This window comes from Hyalella azteca, unplaced genomic scaffold, assembly GCF_000764305.2.
Source record: "Hyalella azteca isolate HAZT.00-mixed unplaced genomic scaffold, Hazt_2.0.2 contig8404, whole genome shotgun sequence".
NCBI lineage: Eukaryota > Metazoa > Arthropoda > Malacostraca > Amphipoda > Hyalellidae > Hyalella > Hyalella azteca.
This window is the reverse complement of record NW_025938499.1, coordinates 31,754-45,968: the sequence shown is the minus strand read 5'-3', so window position 1 is coordinate 45,968 and position 14,215 is coordinate 31,754. Positions and strand designations below refer to the sequence as shown.

The 14,215-nt window shown below is 39.5% G+C and overlaps 2 protein-coding genes across 5 annotated transcripts in view; one reads left to right on the top strand and one right to left on the bottom strand.

Annotated features, from left to right (window-relative positions):
- LOC108669184 (DNA/RNA-binding protein KIN17) overlaps positions 1–913 on the bottom strand; it is a 6,202-nt gene extending 5,289 nt beyond the window's left edge. Inside the window, exon 1 of one of the 3 annotated variants that reach the window (XM_018156483.2) lies at positions 735–913. The gene's annotated coding sequence lies outside the window, so the exon portion shown is untranslated. Of the gene's footprint in view, positions 1–518; positions 658–734 lie in introns of those variants that run through there. The other 2 variants (XM_018156484.2, XM_018156486.2) reach the window with 2 other exon arrangements.
- A 3,022-nt stretch (positions 914–3,935) lies between these two features.
- LOC108669181 (protein TANC2) overlaps positions 3,936–14,215 on the top strand; it is a 37,567-nt gene continuing 27,287 nt past the window's right edge. For both annotated transcript variants that reach the window (XM_018156480.2, XM_047881627.1), the window contains exon 1: positions 3,936–4,187. The gene's annotated coding sequence lies outside the window, so the exon portion shown is untranslated. The remainder of the gene's footprint in view (positions 4,188–14,215) is intronic.

The following is a 14,215-nucleotide window of genomic DNA, read 5'->3' as shown; positions in this document are numbered from 1 at the left end:
TCTGCAAGATATTTTTGGCGGAAACGGTAAAGCAATGCGGATTGCGGAAGTTGAAAATTTTATGAAATGACATGTTTGCGAAGTGCAAACCGCGATTTTTTAATCAAACAAAAATTTATGACATTCGAGCTGCGAGATTTCATACCTACTGAAATTATATGATATTAGAGCCGCGATATTTCAGACTAAAATAGGACTTTTCCAGACTAGGTCCCGAGTAGCCCCGGTTGACGGTAGTTTTGTAGGATGTTAAAATGCATTTAAATCTACCAATCATGACAATCAACTTCCTCAAAAGTCAAAACTAGCAAAGACTTGCAATTTGAAGTGGCAAATAATATTTCTCATTGATAATTTTTGAAATTCCATGATAACATGGATCTGAATGCAAGGTAAACAAAGGGGGTAAATTGGTTAGAACTTAGAAACTTAGGTATGTTAGCTACTAACACTCTCTAACAGTAACAACTAGGCTGAACTAGCCTATCATTCATCAACCATTGCCAACTTCGGCTTACTTTGCAACGTTTGCGTCCGACAGGACCGACACTGTCCTCTATGCAATCACTATTAATAAAGTCTGAACGAAATTCAACGAATAAACAATCAATTATTAACTCCCGTAGGCCGTAACAGTAGATTTCTCCCCTGACCCGGCTGACCGAGTCCCTGGAGGCTGGAGCCTGGACTAAGCTACCGGTAAGCGTAACCGCGTTCGTTAAGAAGTTACTTACAGTTACGTAGTAATATTAGGGCTGCAAGACGCAAGTTGTACGTTGATCCGTCACTACGAACCTACGATTCAAATAGTTCCTCGATGTACAGAATGTAGCCTTATGATCTGGACGCCTCGTCACGCCTGTCGCAAAAAATTGATGGAACACGGCGATGCTCCCTGTTAATCTTCTTGTTAGTTCATATAGAATCACAGGAAGCTGGTCTCGTGGTCACGACACATGCAGAACATGACTCCGACCTGAATAAATTTTCACGAGCTAAAAATCACCGTTTGTTAATTAGGAATTTATATTCAAAATTTCGTTCGAATCTATTCAGGAGTTTGGAAGAAATTCTTTGGCCACTGCGAATTTCGGCCCATATCGCCATATAACTCCCGAATGAATGTGAAATTAAACATTTTTTCACAAGCTAAGCATCACTGTTAGGTCCTTAAACTTACGTGTTCCACGTTTTTTCGAGCTGCCTTCATTGGTTTGGGTCTTTGGGAGATATTCCTTGGTCACTGAATTTGGAGATTGGCCGTGAGACCGGCCACTAGTCCGGCCGTAAGTTTGTCGAAGCTGTCTTAAATTTCTAGTGCTGAAACAGTTGAAATTGTAGAAAATATACTGGTTTACTAAATATGGATCCATTTTTTAAATACACGTTTGTATTTAACCTTTTTCTTATAAAATTTCAGCGTACTAAATATCAAGAAAGAGGCGTTTGTTTTTAAATGTGTCTGTCGGGGGGGGGGATGCGCTAGCTGCGCCAGCCTGAAAAAGTTTGGGACCACTGCTCTATAACGACCAGAGCTGGGCAGCGCTACTTTGAAATGTAGCGGCCGCTACATGTAGCGCGCTACTGCCCACCTCTGTTTAAATATGCCGTATTGTAAGTGCCGCCAGACGTACAGTCTAATTTAATCAAATGACAATATAGCTAATGTTATACTTATAGTTGTTCAAAATTATTTGCATATAGTAAGGTAGATATAATAGGAGAGATGTTTAACTTTTGTTAGCTACACCAGACTCAACGAAATATGTATTTTGTTACGAAGATGAAGTTAGAATATGTTTTAAGCATTGTTCTAGTCAGTCAGTTAAGAACAACGTTTTCTTGTTTTTATTAACCACGCCGATTTCGATAAAAATTTATAAAGCTGGCTGAGGTCCAAATCAAATAACAGGGGTCGGAGCTGTAGGAAAGAGGCCGCTAGCAGCCCCGGGAGGTCAAGGAACTCCAGAGGGTTGACGAGACGGAAGTAGGTCGAAATATTTGAAAGTGGTGTGAATGAAATAAAATAATACGAGTGTAAAACTGCTTACCAATTAGTAACCACATCAGGACAATAAGGATGTATGTACATGGAGCCATGATGGAGGGGTCCATTCGAATACAAATATCATTGTACATGTATATCTCGACTGGTGAAAACATTCCGACTCAGGTGCTACAGTGACAGCAAATGAGTGTAATATTATCACATCTTCCCGTGAGCCCGTCTCCATCGTTATACTTGAGTATTTATGACCACTTAATCATGATAAGAACCTTCAGATAAATAAAGTGAAATTGAGCAACGTGAAACACCCTACTGTACTGAAGGTAGGACGCTAGCCCCTCGAGTAATTCTTATCAACCTCATGCTCAGTGAGCTCCTTGGCATTAAAACTATCTTAACATAACATAGAGATGTCGGCGCTGAAGTGTAGGCCTGATTTGGGCTGTCGCCGATTCTTTTCCTTTTTTGTGCCTTGTTCACAGAAGATCTAAAAATCGTGTCATTTGACCGGATCTTTTCATGACTGACGATAGTTTGACATACAGTAGCTACTAGACTTCCACCGGGTTCGATATGGGGCTAGGCATTTCAAATCTGAACATATATTTTCCATAACTTTATCTAGTCTATTCTTGAACGCGTTCATACTTGGAGCGTCGAAGATGTCATCGGGGAGGCTGTTCCAAATGTCGGTGATTCAAAGCGAGAAGAAATGTTGTCGCGTGGACAAGTTGCAGCGCAGTTTTTTCAGTTTATAGTGGTGGCCCCTAGTGTTGGTTCTTGTTTCAAATTCTAGTAATCCTTCGGGGACCTTGTATAAACCATGAGTATACTTGTATACATCAATGAGGTCCTCACGCAGACGTCGATAACTGAGGCTATAGGAAGCTTCATAATCTTTAATCTTTCTTCATAGGACTTTCCCTTCAAGCCTGGAATTATCCTTGTTGCACGTCTTTGAACATTCTCTATTAAATTCTTGTCCTTTTCACATCTCGGTGACCACAAAACGTTTCCAAACTCTAGATTCGGGCGCACGACAGCAACAAACAACTGCTTCATCGCTTCTGCATCTAGGACTCATTTTGCCTATGTTGTGCAACAAAAGGGCATTACGCAGTGTGTGTCGGGCTCGCCTATGAACGATCTAATTCGTATCTAAAAACATAACCACAAATATGTCAAGCGAATACTTGTTGCATTGACATGCCTTTGTGAGAAGGCAATAGTAAATCGCTATTGCAGGAGCAATGTTGTGATTCTACTTCTATTACGTCCAGTCTTCTACGCTTAAAATTGTATGGAGTTTTGGGTCGATGATGGTCTGTGGGTTTATTCAATTGGCTGGAAGGAGAACGTCCTGGTAGTGAAAATGTTTAAAGAATAAAATGAACGCTCTAATTTTCCATCAGCAATTATTTTATTTTTTCATTTTTAACCAAATGCTTCTGTACTACATTTATGAAAAATAAAGCTTCTTCGACCGTGTGAAACAGTCAAAACTTAACATTGATATTTTAGAAAACTAAACTCACACTTATTTTGTTGATTGAATTAATTGATATTTCCAATTATTAGAAATGATCAAGAAATGATTACTTCCAAATTCAAAAGTTTTTTGTGGCCTTTTAAAAATTTAGAAATCTGAATTTGTTGGGGTTCGTACAAAAATTTAACAGTTTAAATTTATTGTCGCCGCTCAAATCATGGTTGAACTATTTAGTTCAACCACGGCTCAAATGAAGACTGGTGGAAATCGCAAATCGGTGCACATGATCTGGTGTCCGGTTGTTTACCTCGCGCTGTCTTAACTTGCTCGGCCACAGCTTCGCTGACTCTGAGTCCTCTGACTGCTAAACACCGCTGCCCGCTAGGCGCTCGACCATGACTCCATGTTGTCAGTTTACTCAGTTACGTGCTAGCTTTTGTAGTGTGAGGTGTCGGTCGTGCGCTTGAGCTACTCGTTTACTCGAAAGCTGTCACTCACTGAGCACACATGCATCACCGGTATTAATATTTTATTTTCTACAATACACCGTTTTGCTGCTACCTGTAGGCTGGTTTGAGAGAAAAGTTTTAGACTATTCTTAATTTCACAGCTATCAAAAATAAATTTTTGAGTAGCCGAAGTGAAAGTAGCAATCAAAAAATCTGGTTGGCGCCATCGTGAAATGAAAAGGTAAGGCGAACTTATTCTCGTGATTTCAGTTTGACTATAGTTATACAATAGTTTTGTCGTGTTCAAAAACAAGCAGAGGATCTTCCTAGCGTGTTACCTTAAGCCTAATTTACACCCGTTCCAGCTAGCGTTGAATGTCATAGATTGATTCTTTTATTATTCAGCTGATAATTCTAAATCAGTCTTGTGACCCATTTTGATCGATATTGAATTCATTATACATTGACCTCTATTAATATAAGTTAACCATGGATTCTCGGCTGCCCAATTCAGCTGAATCTTTGTGCTATTTAAGTGTTAAGTTGATTTAGATTTTAGAGCGCCATATGCACTCAATTCGAAGTAATATATTTACTTCAATTTTAATTGCGCTAGATATTATTATCAGGTGGTAATTATCACTGTTTTTGGTCTGGGTGTCGCCGAGCACCATTGAACGAAATACTTGAATGGCGACAGTGCTGTCAGACTGCTCCTGCTGATATGTTATCGTATAGACAACTATCATCCACTGACAATACTTGCAAGTCTTTCAGCAGCTCTCCTATAAGATATGTGCCACATTATTAAATAATTTCGTTCTCATGGCTCAAAAGAAGCCAAATTGTTTTTGTGAGGTGTTAGGTTAGTGAGCGAGCACGTAAATCTTTTGAGCATAAATTTGAAAGAAAACTTCCGAATTTTATCAATAGCTCATAAACAACTTCTGTTCTCTGCTTGTTCAAGAGAAAGCTTTACATGCATTCCTTCATTAAGGTTACCTTACCAGTTTTGCTGACGTAGTGATCACACATGCCGGAAATTGATCTATCTGCTTCTCGATATAGCCGTTCACATCAATGTGATCAATGCTAGAGAGGAAATCTGTAAAAAGTGTTTATTCATGCTGCGGAATGACTTAGTTCGTTAGCGGTTGATATAGACATTTTAGAATGGTTCTCACGTGTCACGAGCTCTACATAAAGACCTATTCAAAGCTACTACGAGCAAGTTGCTATTGATTGCTTTGCTTGCCAGTTTATTACTTGCAATTATTGGGATCTTAGGACCACCGAGGTTGTGTTTTACTCATTTTTCGTTGATAATATTTTGTTTTAATTATGAATATCGAAAGATTTGACTTATGCTAGTTGTTGTAAACTTGTAAATCATTATTATATTATTATTTTTCACATTTTTACGAAATTTTGTGAACACAAAATTTATGATTTGTTCGACAGAAAGTAGATGTGAAGTGCTTCCTCGCACCCGTTAAAACCTGAAGTTGTAATTTATAGACAAAGTTTTACTCGTAATAATTAGTATAAATTTTCGTTTTCATAAATTTCATTTTGTGACTTCATTTGCATTGACGTTGCAAAGAAAGAATTCCGCGCTCGGCATCTGAAGCAGTCGCTGGCTGAAGAATTTGCCTAGATGGCGAAAATTGCTGCAGATAGCGAATTATTATAATTTATTTAGTGAAGTTTAGAAGTCTAATTGAACCTGCATCAGTCTGAACAGATTTACTGGATTGTATTTATCTCATAGTGTTATAAAAAAATCTATTACGATTACAGGCCAATGAATTGATTTACTGATGTTTAATATTTTGGCTCAACAAATAACTATTAATTATCTTAACTCCCTTAATTGTTAAGTACCGTAGTTCATTTCGATGAGCCATTTGATTTATGTTGAGAAGGAAAAGCTCTGTGAGTAAAACTTGTCCAGTGAGTTCCAGACAAGAAAAAAATCTAGAATTTTTCAGAATCGAGAAAAGAATATTTTTTGCCTTTTCATTCGTAAGTAGTCGCTTTTGCAGGTCCCTTTTTTCGTTGTTTCTTTTTTTTTCTCAGAATCAAGAAAAGAATATTTTTTTGCCTTTTCATTCATAAGTAGTCGCTTTTGCAGGTTCCTTTTTTCGTTGTTTCGTTTTTTCGCGTTGAACGAACTTTAAAGCCAAGGGAATGAGCGATTGTTTTAGAAGTTAGGTCCTTACTATATAATTAGGTTTCCGCGTACACCTCACTTGCACGGGATAAGCTCGTTTGTTTGTGTGAGTGGCCTGCAGAAATATTATTGTGTTTGCAAGAGCCATCCTGCATGGAGTGGCCCATGCCAGGTCAAGGGCGGCGGGCACGACATGGCTACTCTCTCGAGCGCGCTCGCCGCCGCTACTCTGCCCTTCTCTGACTCATGCCCTCCTCGCCTGTCCGCTGCGTCCATGGGGCGCCATGTGCACGACTGTACGTATAGATACAGACGACCTCCTCCTTCCTCCTGCATGGCCTCCTCGCCTGTCCATATGGCCGCTGCGTCCATGGGCGCCATGTGCACGTATAGATACTGACGACCTCCTCCGTCCTCCTGCATGGCCTTCTCGCCTGTCCGTGTGGCCGTTTGCGTCCATGGGGCGCCGTGTGTCGTCCCACGACCTTCTCCGTCTCCCTGCATTTCTTCCTCGCCTGTTAGCCTGGCTTCAGCGTCCACGGCGGCGACACGAGTACGTAGAAACGTCCTCCTCCGCCTCCTCCTTCGTGGCCCCTCGGCCTTTGCACCCATAATGCGAACCGTGTACGTTTGTACGACCTCCCTTTTCTTCTCATTCACGACCTCCTCCCCTACCGCCCGTCCTTTACATCACTAGAGCGCCAGCAGGACTCATAGACGACCTCTTTCTCCAGCAAGTTCTTGCTGACGACAGCGGTCTTGTCATCGAGCTGCAAGTTATTCTTCTTCATGAAAAATCCATGTATTCCTTTTTAATATTCTCGCAGTGAGACTAGACCGTCGTGTTAGAGTTTCACTTTGGGATGCAGATTTCTGAAAATTTAGCGAGACGAAATAAGAATTTACAAACGGAATAACGCCAATAAATCTTAAGTGAGGGTAGATGCTTTAACAGGCTCTTAATATGAAACAATTGCATTTCTTTTAACCCGCGTACATTGCTCTAATGAAAGCATATAATTAAAAATTAATGTTCTACGATGTTTTCATTTTCTAAAAAACAACGACCCTGATTTGCGATTGCCACTATCAATTTGCGGTTGACATGGATAACATTTGTTTCAATGATTTGGAGTTTTCCAATAAATTTCTCGATTCTGATGAAGTCTTAATTCAATCTTGCATTCAACTTACATTTGAAACCATCACTTCAAATCAATCGCTAGATTAATATTTTTAAGGATTGTGCGTGTGATCTAATTTTTTTATGTCATAGGCCTTAAGTTCAGTTTGACCTCTTACTTTAAACGCGAATGGTAACTAAATCAAAGGCGATAAATTCCCCGCAACGGTCTGACTCATGCCTGCCCTTGCCCTCTGGAGAGTCGGCACTCCATGCAAGGTCTCGTGGCTCCAAGATGTTTATTTTTTAGTTTCTTCCTATTATTCCTGTATGTGCGTACTTGCTTCCAGTTAAGTCTCCTGCAATGCAGGCCGACTTTCTTGTTTTCTGCTTATAAAATGATGTACGTCCGTTGAAAAAATGAATGTGCAATCTTTAATGCGATAAATCATAACTCAAATTTGGTAACTAAATTTCTCAAAATTCTAACTATCTATTATCAGGTGGGAAATTCTAGCATGGAAGGTTGTTTGTAGAGATAATAGTATGACTATTCAGGAAAATATTGCATCTATGGTAAGCCTCTTGAAAGATACCTTTTTTCAGTTTATGACGTACAGAGGTAAAAAGTCTCTTCTGAACTCAATAATACATTGCTCTAAAAAAAACGTTTAAAAAAAAATTATTAACTGTTATTTTTATTTTACGTTCTATCTGCTATGGCCTCATTCAACACTATCACACACAACGATCTCCTGGAGGATTTGTAACGATCACAGACTAAATAATAAAACTAGTGTTCATCAATACATCTGGACGTTCTCTCTAAAGGTGGATCATAGCGTAATTTGTTTCCAAAATCCGCCCCTAGAATTGTGTATCTTTTGGGATTATAGGAGCAAATAATGATTAGGCTTGAGTTATTCCTTAGGCAAAAAGCTTGTTATACTTTTGTCGTCACGTTATATTTTTTCTTATAACTGAACTCGGGAAGAGCAGCAAGCAAACCGCGTTTCAGCTTGCATTGCATACGTGATTACAAAAGTTGACGCCAGCTCTAAGCGGCCGGGAGGATTACGATAATTATCCATTTATTTCTGCCGATTATTCTTACAGCGACATGAAAGAAATGTTAACAGCGATTATTTCTTTTAACTGTTATTTGCTCCGAGCGTAAAGCAGTTGCCATTCCGTGTGTTGAAGTGCCTGCCTAATGAACGTTAGGGTCCAACTTCATTTTTAACCTCACTACCTACCGGTACTATCAATGGTTCTGAAGCATAGTTTTGGTGGATATTTTTTTCAAAGGATGCCATACCAATGTGATGAGAAACTGAATACTATACTCATTATTGCTGGATTACGCTTTGTTCATGCATGAGACACGAGCAGCAAGCTATTGCAAGGTTGTTGTTTCATCATCGAGTTGTTCATTTTGGAGCACTTGCAGGGTGTCACGTCAACGCCCGCGTTACGCCCGTCTTTCAGAGCCGCTGCTGGCTGCCAGGCAAGCGATCTCTGGTACCTCATCGACGCTGTCAGGGAGAAGTCGCGACGTAATGGAGGTCGACGGCGTATCAGGAAACGCTCATCTCACTTCTTTGATGTGCTTTTTATCGACTCTTTCTACGCGCTTATCATTGAAAGCACCGATGTCGGGCTCAACAAACGGCGACTTGAGAAAAGTGATGACATGGGCTTGTTTTTTTTTATCGACGGCGACTGAGCATCTGGTTATCTGTACGAGGTGATCACTGATGGTTGAGGTGTGAAACCCGGGACTTGGGTGGGGGCTGTAAGGGGGAGGGTTTGTCGACGCCGCGGTGTGAGTCATGGTGGATGTGGCCGAGTGTGTTGACCCAGAGACTTGGTCGTGCTGGAACATCTCTGCTACTCAGCTGCCGAGCTTTGAGCCAGCGTTACGTGCCAGCTGCTCTTAATGCAGAAATAACGTTGTACGCCATCTGATTTAATTGCAGAGCTAAAACGTTGTACAAAAACTGCTGCTCATGCTCAACTAACGTTTTATTTCATCTTCAGTATTGATGCAGAGAGAACGTGACGCGTAATATCTGCTGTTTATGCAGGGCTGTTGCATATCAGCTACTTATGGTGCTAAGCCCGCATTGTGCATCGTGAGCTGTTTTATGTGCAGGATTATACGTGCTTACAGCTTCGCAAATTTACGACAAATATGGCTCATTACTCACTACAAAACAATATTGCAAGTCGATAGATTTGCTGAAATTGCCAGCTAGTGAATTCGACACTAAAATCTTATGTTATACTTATATATAGCCGTTAAGAAAAATTAATTCAGAAATTCCTTTTTATAATAACCGAGAAATTTCACGTGTAAAAAACTCGGCCACTGAGTGTGAAGTTGACACTACATCATATATCCCTCGCACTACCGTCTTCCTTTTCCTCGTAAACTCGTGTGCTCATCGAGTTTCATATGTCATGTGAGTTCACTACACGTTTTTAAAGTGGACTTATAGGGCTTCTGGAAGCCCTAAGACCCTCTAATTATGGAGCTGCTAGCGTATTATCGTGGATTACCGCCCTTGTCGGTATCATCGATACCTTTCCATTTCGCCATATAAGCCAGAGCTCGTGTGCCGCTGGGCTCCAGCAACACCTGCGTCATAGTCTTCAATGTTTACATGTCTTTAGTTTTTGCTTCTTAATATGTAACTCATTTGAGAGTGGGAAGTTTGTTTTGAGGGATGGTTGATTGAAATTTCAACTACAGGGTACTTTAAATATGAAAGGATTTGTATGGGCATTCAAATAGAAGGGTGATCAGCTGCAAAAAAAAATGTTAAGAATGAAATTAAATGAAAGTTCATAAATTTTTGCATCATCATTTTGGAAGCGATATGGATGATTTCTGCAGGTTTGTTCATTTATTTATTGTTTGCTGTCGTGCATTTTTCAACATCACCTCCGTGCCTTGCTTTCTTGCTCATTGAAGTTTTCACACGACTAGCAAGATTTTGTGAATGAGTCTCCATTGGTGGTTTTGACTGAAGTTGTTTTACCGTTCGGAACAAACATAAACAAAAACTTGCCGCCATCAGTTGTTCGATGTAAGAATAAATAAGTAGAGTATAGGCTAGTGTCATAAAGTACGTTTTTCCTAAATTACTAATGTGCATATATTATCCATTCTCAAACTTGAAATCGTAAATTTTACTATTTTATAGAAAATAGTTGATAATCGTCGAATCTATTTGAGATAATGTGCCTCATTCACCTCCGCTAACTTCAGTTTGGTCTGCAAAAACTGGACCAGAAACAAGCTACTGAACACAGGTGGGGCGCACGGCTAAAAAACCTGCACGACGCATCCCGAGCTGCACTGCACGAGGGTCGAGCTTCTTACGGGCTGCAGCACCTAGCTTAGCTAACACCTAATTCTGATGGTTCACTATGCGAAGCAATGCAAAACAAGGCATACCGATATCCACAATACTAGAGTATTCAAGGCTTTATTTCGAAGTAGTACTTGAAACATTTTCTCAAGGAGTATTTGCCAATCCATTCGCCGGAAACTGCGTAGGTGCAAGGCTCGCTGTGCTTGCTTAGACAGCTTGGCTGGGCGAGTTGAGCACCTTTCATCCTTCTTTACGTCAAGTGCTGCGTCGGTCAATTTATGTGAAAATTTTCAAATAATTTGGTGAAATACTTTTTCTAGTTAACCGCTAGCTGTGACTTCTTTCCTAATAATATTGCATTAAAATCGTTTAATAGTATTGTTGTAAACACGACGGTGAGTTCCGAACGCTCTTACGTCAGTGCCAGTCAGACAACCAAACTTTAACCGTGCAGGGAAGCAAACTTGGATTTTTGACACTATTGATAACGAAGGCACTGATGGATACTGATGAATATAGAAACAAGAACAAAAATTAACCCAAAATAAACTCAGCGGATGGCTCGCACCGAATTTATTGTTCTCTTAGAAGTGAACTAATATGATTCTGCAAACAAAAATAAAAAACTTATAAAGATGCGGCAATAATACCTGACTTTGATTATTCCTAACAAAATTACTATTCACAAATATCGCAACTTAAATTTAAATGTCACAATATAACCAACTATTCTCCGAAGGTTCACCAACAGTGAAGTGCAAAGAGCTTCACGACTGACAGAATGAAAGTGAAGAGTAATGGATGATCAGGGTGAACAGACTTCTTCTCTAAATGAAAATACTAGTAGAGTCGAAAGATAAAAAATTAATGGAAAAATTAATACGTATTTAACATAACAAATATAAGAAATAACTGTTTGAATAACCGCAAAGAAATGTCAAATGAAATCACGGTACAAAAGTTTAGTGACGCATGATGAGCGGCTACATCGTTATAAAATTGGCATGTTATCCATTAGAATTTGAAACTACATCGAATTTTCCTCAACCCTAATATTTTGCGATTGTGTCCATTCCATTCATTGATATTGACTTGAGTCTCCTATTTAAAATTTGCAGCGTGCAGCGTTGGGCTGATATCGTGAAAGCTACCTTTGTGCAGCAGACTCTTGCATTGGACGCGCGCTATCTCACACATGCAGCCAGCCACTTCGCTTCCTTCTCAACCGCCGTAACTCTGGTATGCGTCTCGTAAAACACTCAACCATCTCTCAATACTTAGCCTTGATGCCACTAGTACACCAGCAGTTATTCTTATTGTGGTTTAAGCCTAAGTAACCAAATTACTTATTGTGGTTTAAGCCTAAGTATCCAAATTACTCGTACAAAAATGCTTATCATCATTGTCTCGCCCTGCGTTATGTCAGAACGCATTGTGTAAATTGTAATTTATAATTTTATTGTATTTACCCTCTCGCTAATCCTTAATGATTTTAAATGTAAAGTAAGTTCAAGTAACGAACATCCACACTTATGCTGCGTTCCATACGCTTCATTTGATGAAATTGCGATAAGCTTCAGTTAACTTACTGTCCACATTGTAATCAGGCAAGCACATCTCGACAAAAACTTGCAGCATGTGATCAGGCTGCAAGATCATGCAATATTAGTCTCATCATCAATTAGAATTGAGTTTTTCTCTTATCGTTCCTTCATTTCGTCCGCTTACGCGTAAAAATTGTCTAAAAAATCTAGCGATGTATGTAAATTAGGTTTTCAGAATGGGTCGAGTTGACCACAGGTGCTAATGACACTCTGTCATGCAAATGTGGATCTGGTATAATTAATTCTAGTAGTTAGAATACATGAATAAAACTTATTTGGAAAGGCTGCTTTTGAAGGAGAAATATGTTAAATATTCTAAGTCTAAAGAGATCTACACATTGTTTTATTAATTATATACTCGATCTCGTGTCTCCCTGCGTCGCCGTAGTTACCTGCTGCTCTCTATCCTCGTTTCCACAGTCTCTAGTCTAGTCAGTCTCCTAGTTTCTAGTCTTTAGTCCCCTCTGGATGTTTCTAGTCTCCTAGTTGAGCGATGACATCATCTCGTTTTCTAGCCTCCCGTTCCCTTCACATTAATATATATTCGATGCACAAGAAACTATATACGAACTTTAACTGGTTTGAACGCTTAAACTGGACAATATTCATTATTTGCATCTTGCACTTGATATTTTGGCTTTGAATAAGGGTCCTAAAATGGAATGGGCTCCGTGGTCGTTTTTACTCATGCAGTTCCATGACAAAGTTAGTAAAGCATGTTTTATTTCTCTCAAATGTTTTTGAAACAAACGTAAAATTGTAGTATTTTTTATATTTTGTCCATTCAGATGTCAATAATTGCCTTGATTCTGCTTAATCCTTTTGAGTGTTCAGTATCATGCATCAGCAGGATGTCGGAAATACATTTCATCCACTTGAAAATCATCACCTCACCTGTCAAAGGTGTCGATTTAGCTGATTTATTATTTTTTTTTTCGCTTAGAATGTTTAGTTATTCGTTCGTTTCTGGCCTTGTATCTGAACGGCCAAATGTGTTACCTGGGGCCATACTTTTATAAGTACTTACGCTCTATTTTCTTGTCTATGATTGGTAGATTTTGCTTGAATGACCGTCAATGATTGGCTGATGAACTTACGATCTCTTAACTTTTTTTGAAAGTATAGGCGCAGTTGTTAAAATTGAATGTGCAGCAACTCGGATATTTCATTGTCAATAATTTAACTTATTGGGAGCCGAAATGTTTTTAAAGTTTGAGCTTACAAGTTACTGAAGCCCGACACATTTGTTGTATTTATTCATTATTTTTATTTCTTCATTTTTATTTGTTACCATGTTTTCATCTAATTTATGGATAAAAAAAATTGAGACTAATCTTAGTGCATTACTTAAAGAATCTTACTTTTAAGAGGCTCAAGATCCGTTGCACTAAGTGACTAATACAATCGCGTTTATTTTTTTAGCCAAAACTGCCCCTCGTCTTTAATTGAACTCCACCCAAACTAGAAGAAGTGACAAAACACAACCCTGCGCAGTTAAGCCTTGTCTTCAGGGACGTCACTTAGTGTACAGTACAGCTGGTGCATAAGCATATCCACCTGTTGGACCGGTCCTACTTATCGCACAGGATTGTGGGCCCGGGTGCGCTACTGCCTCTTGCATATTTGCAGCCAACCTACCGCCTATCACGGCCGACTGCCCGTAGGAAAAATTAAGGCCGAGTTACTGCCGACCGACCTTGTGATGTTCATGTATACCTCCTCGAAACCTCGTGCGATATTTTACATAGAGTAACTGCGCATCTCGGTGTACTTAGCGCTCAACAACTCTGCGCGAAGAATGAACGAACCGATCTCTATTGGACGAAGAATGTACAGACCGATTGCGAATAATGCCCTGCTGCAGTTTATTATGTAAATTCTTAAAACAGTGAAGGAACGAATAATTCCATAACACCGAATGGTTTATGGACTGAGAAACAGACGTGAAATTATTATTCATAAATAAGTTACAAATAACGACGAAGAAAT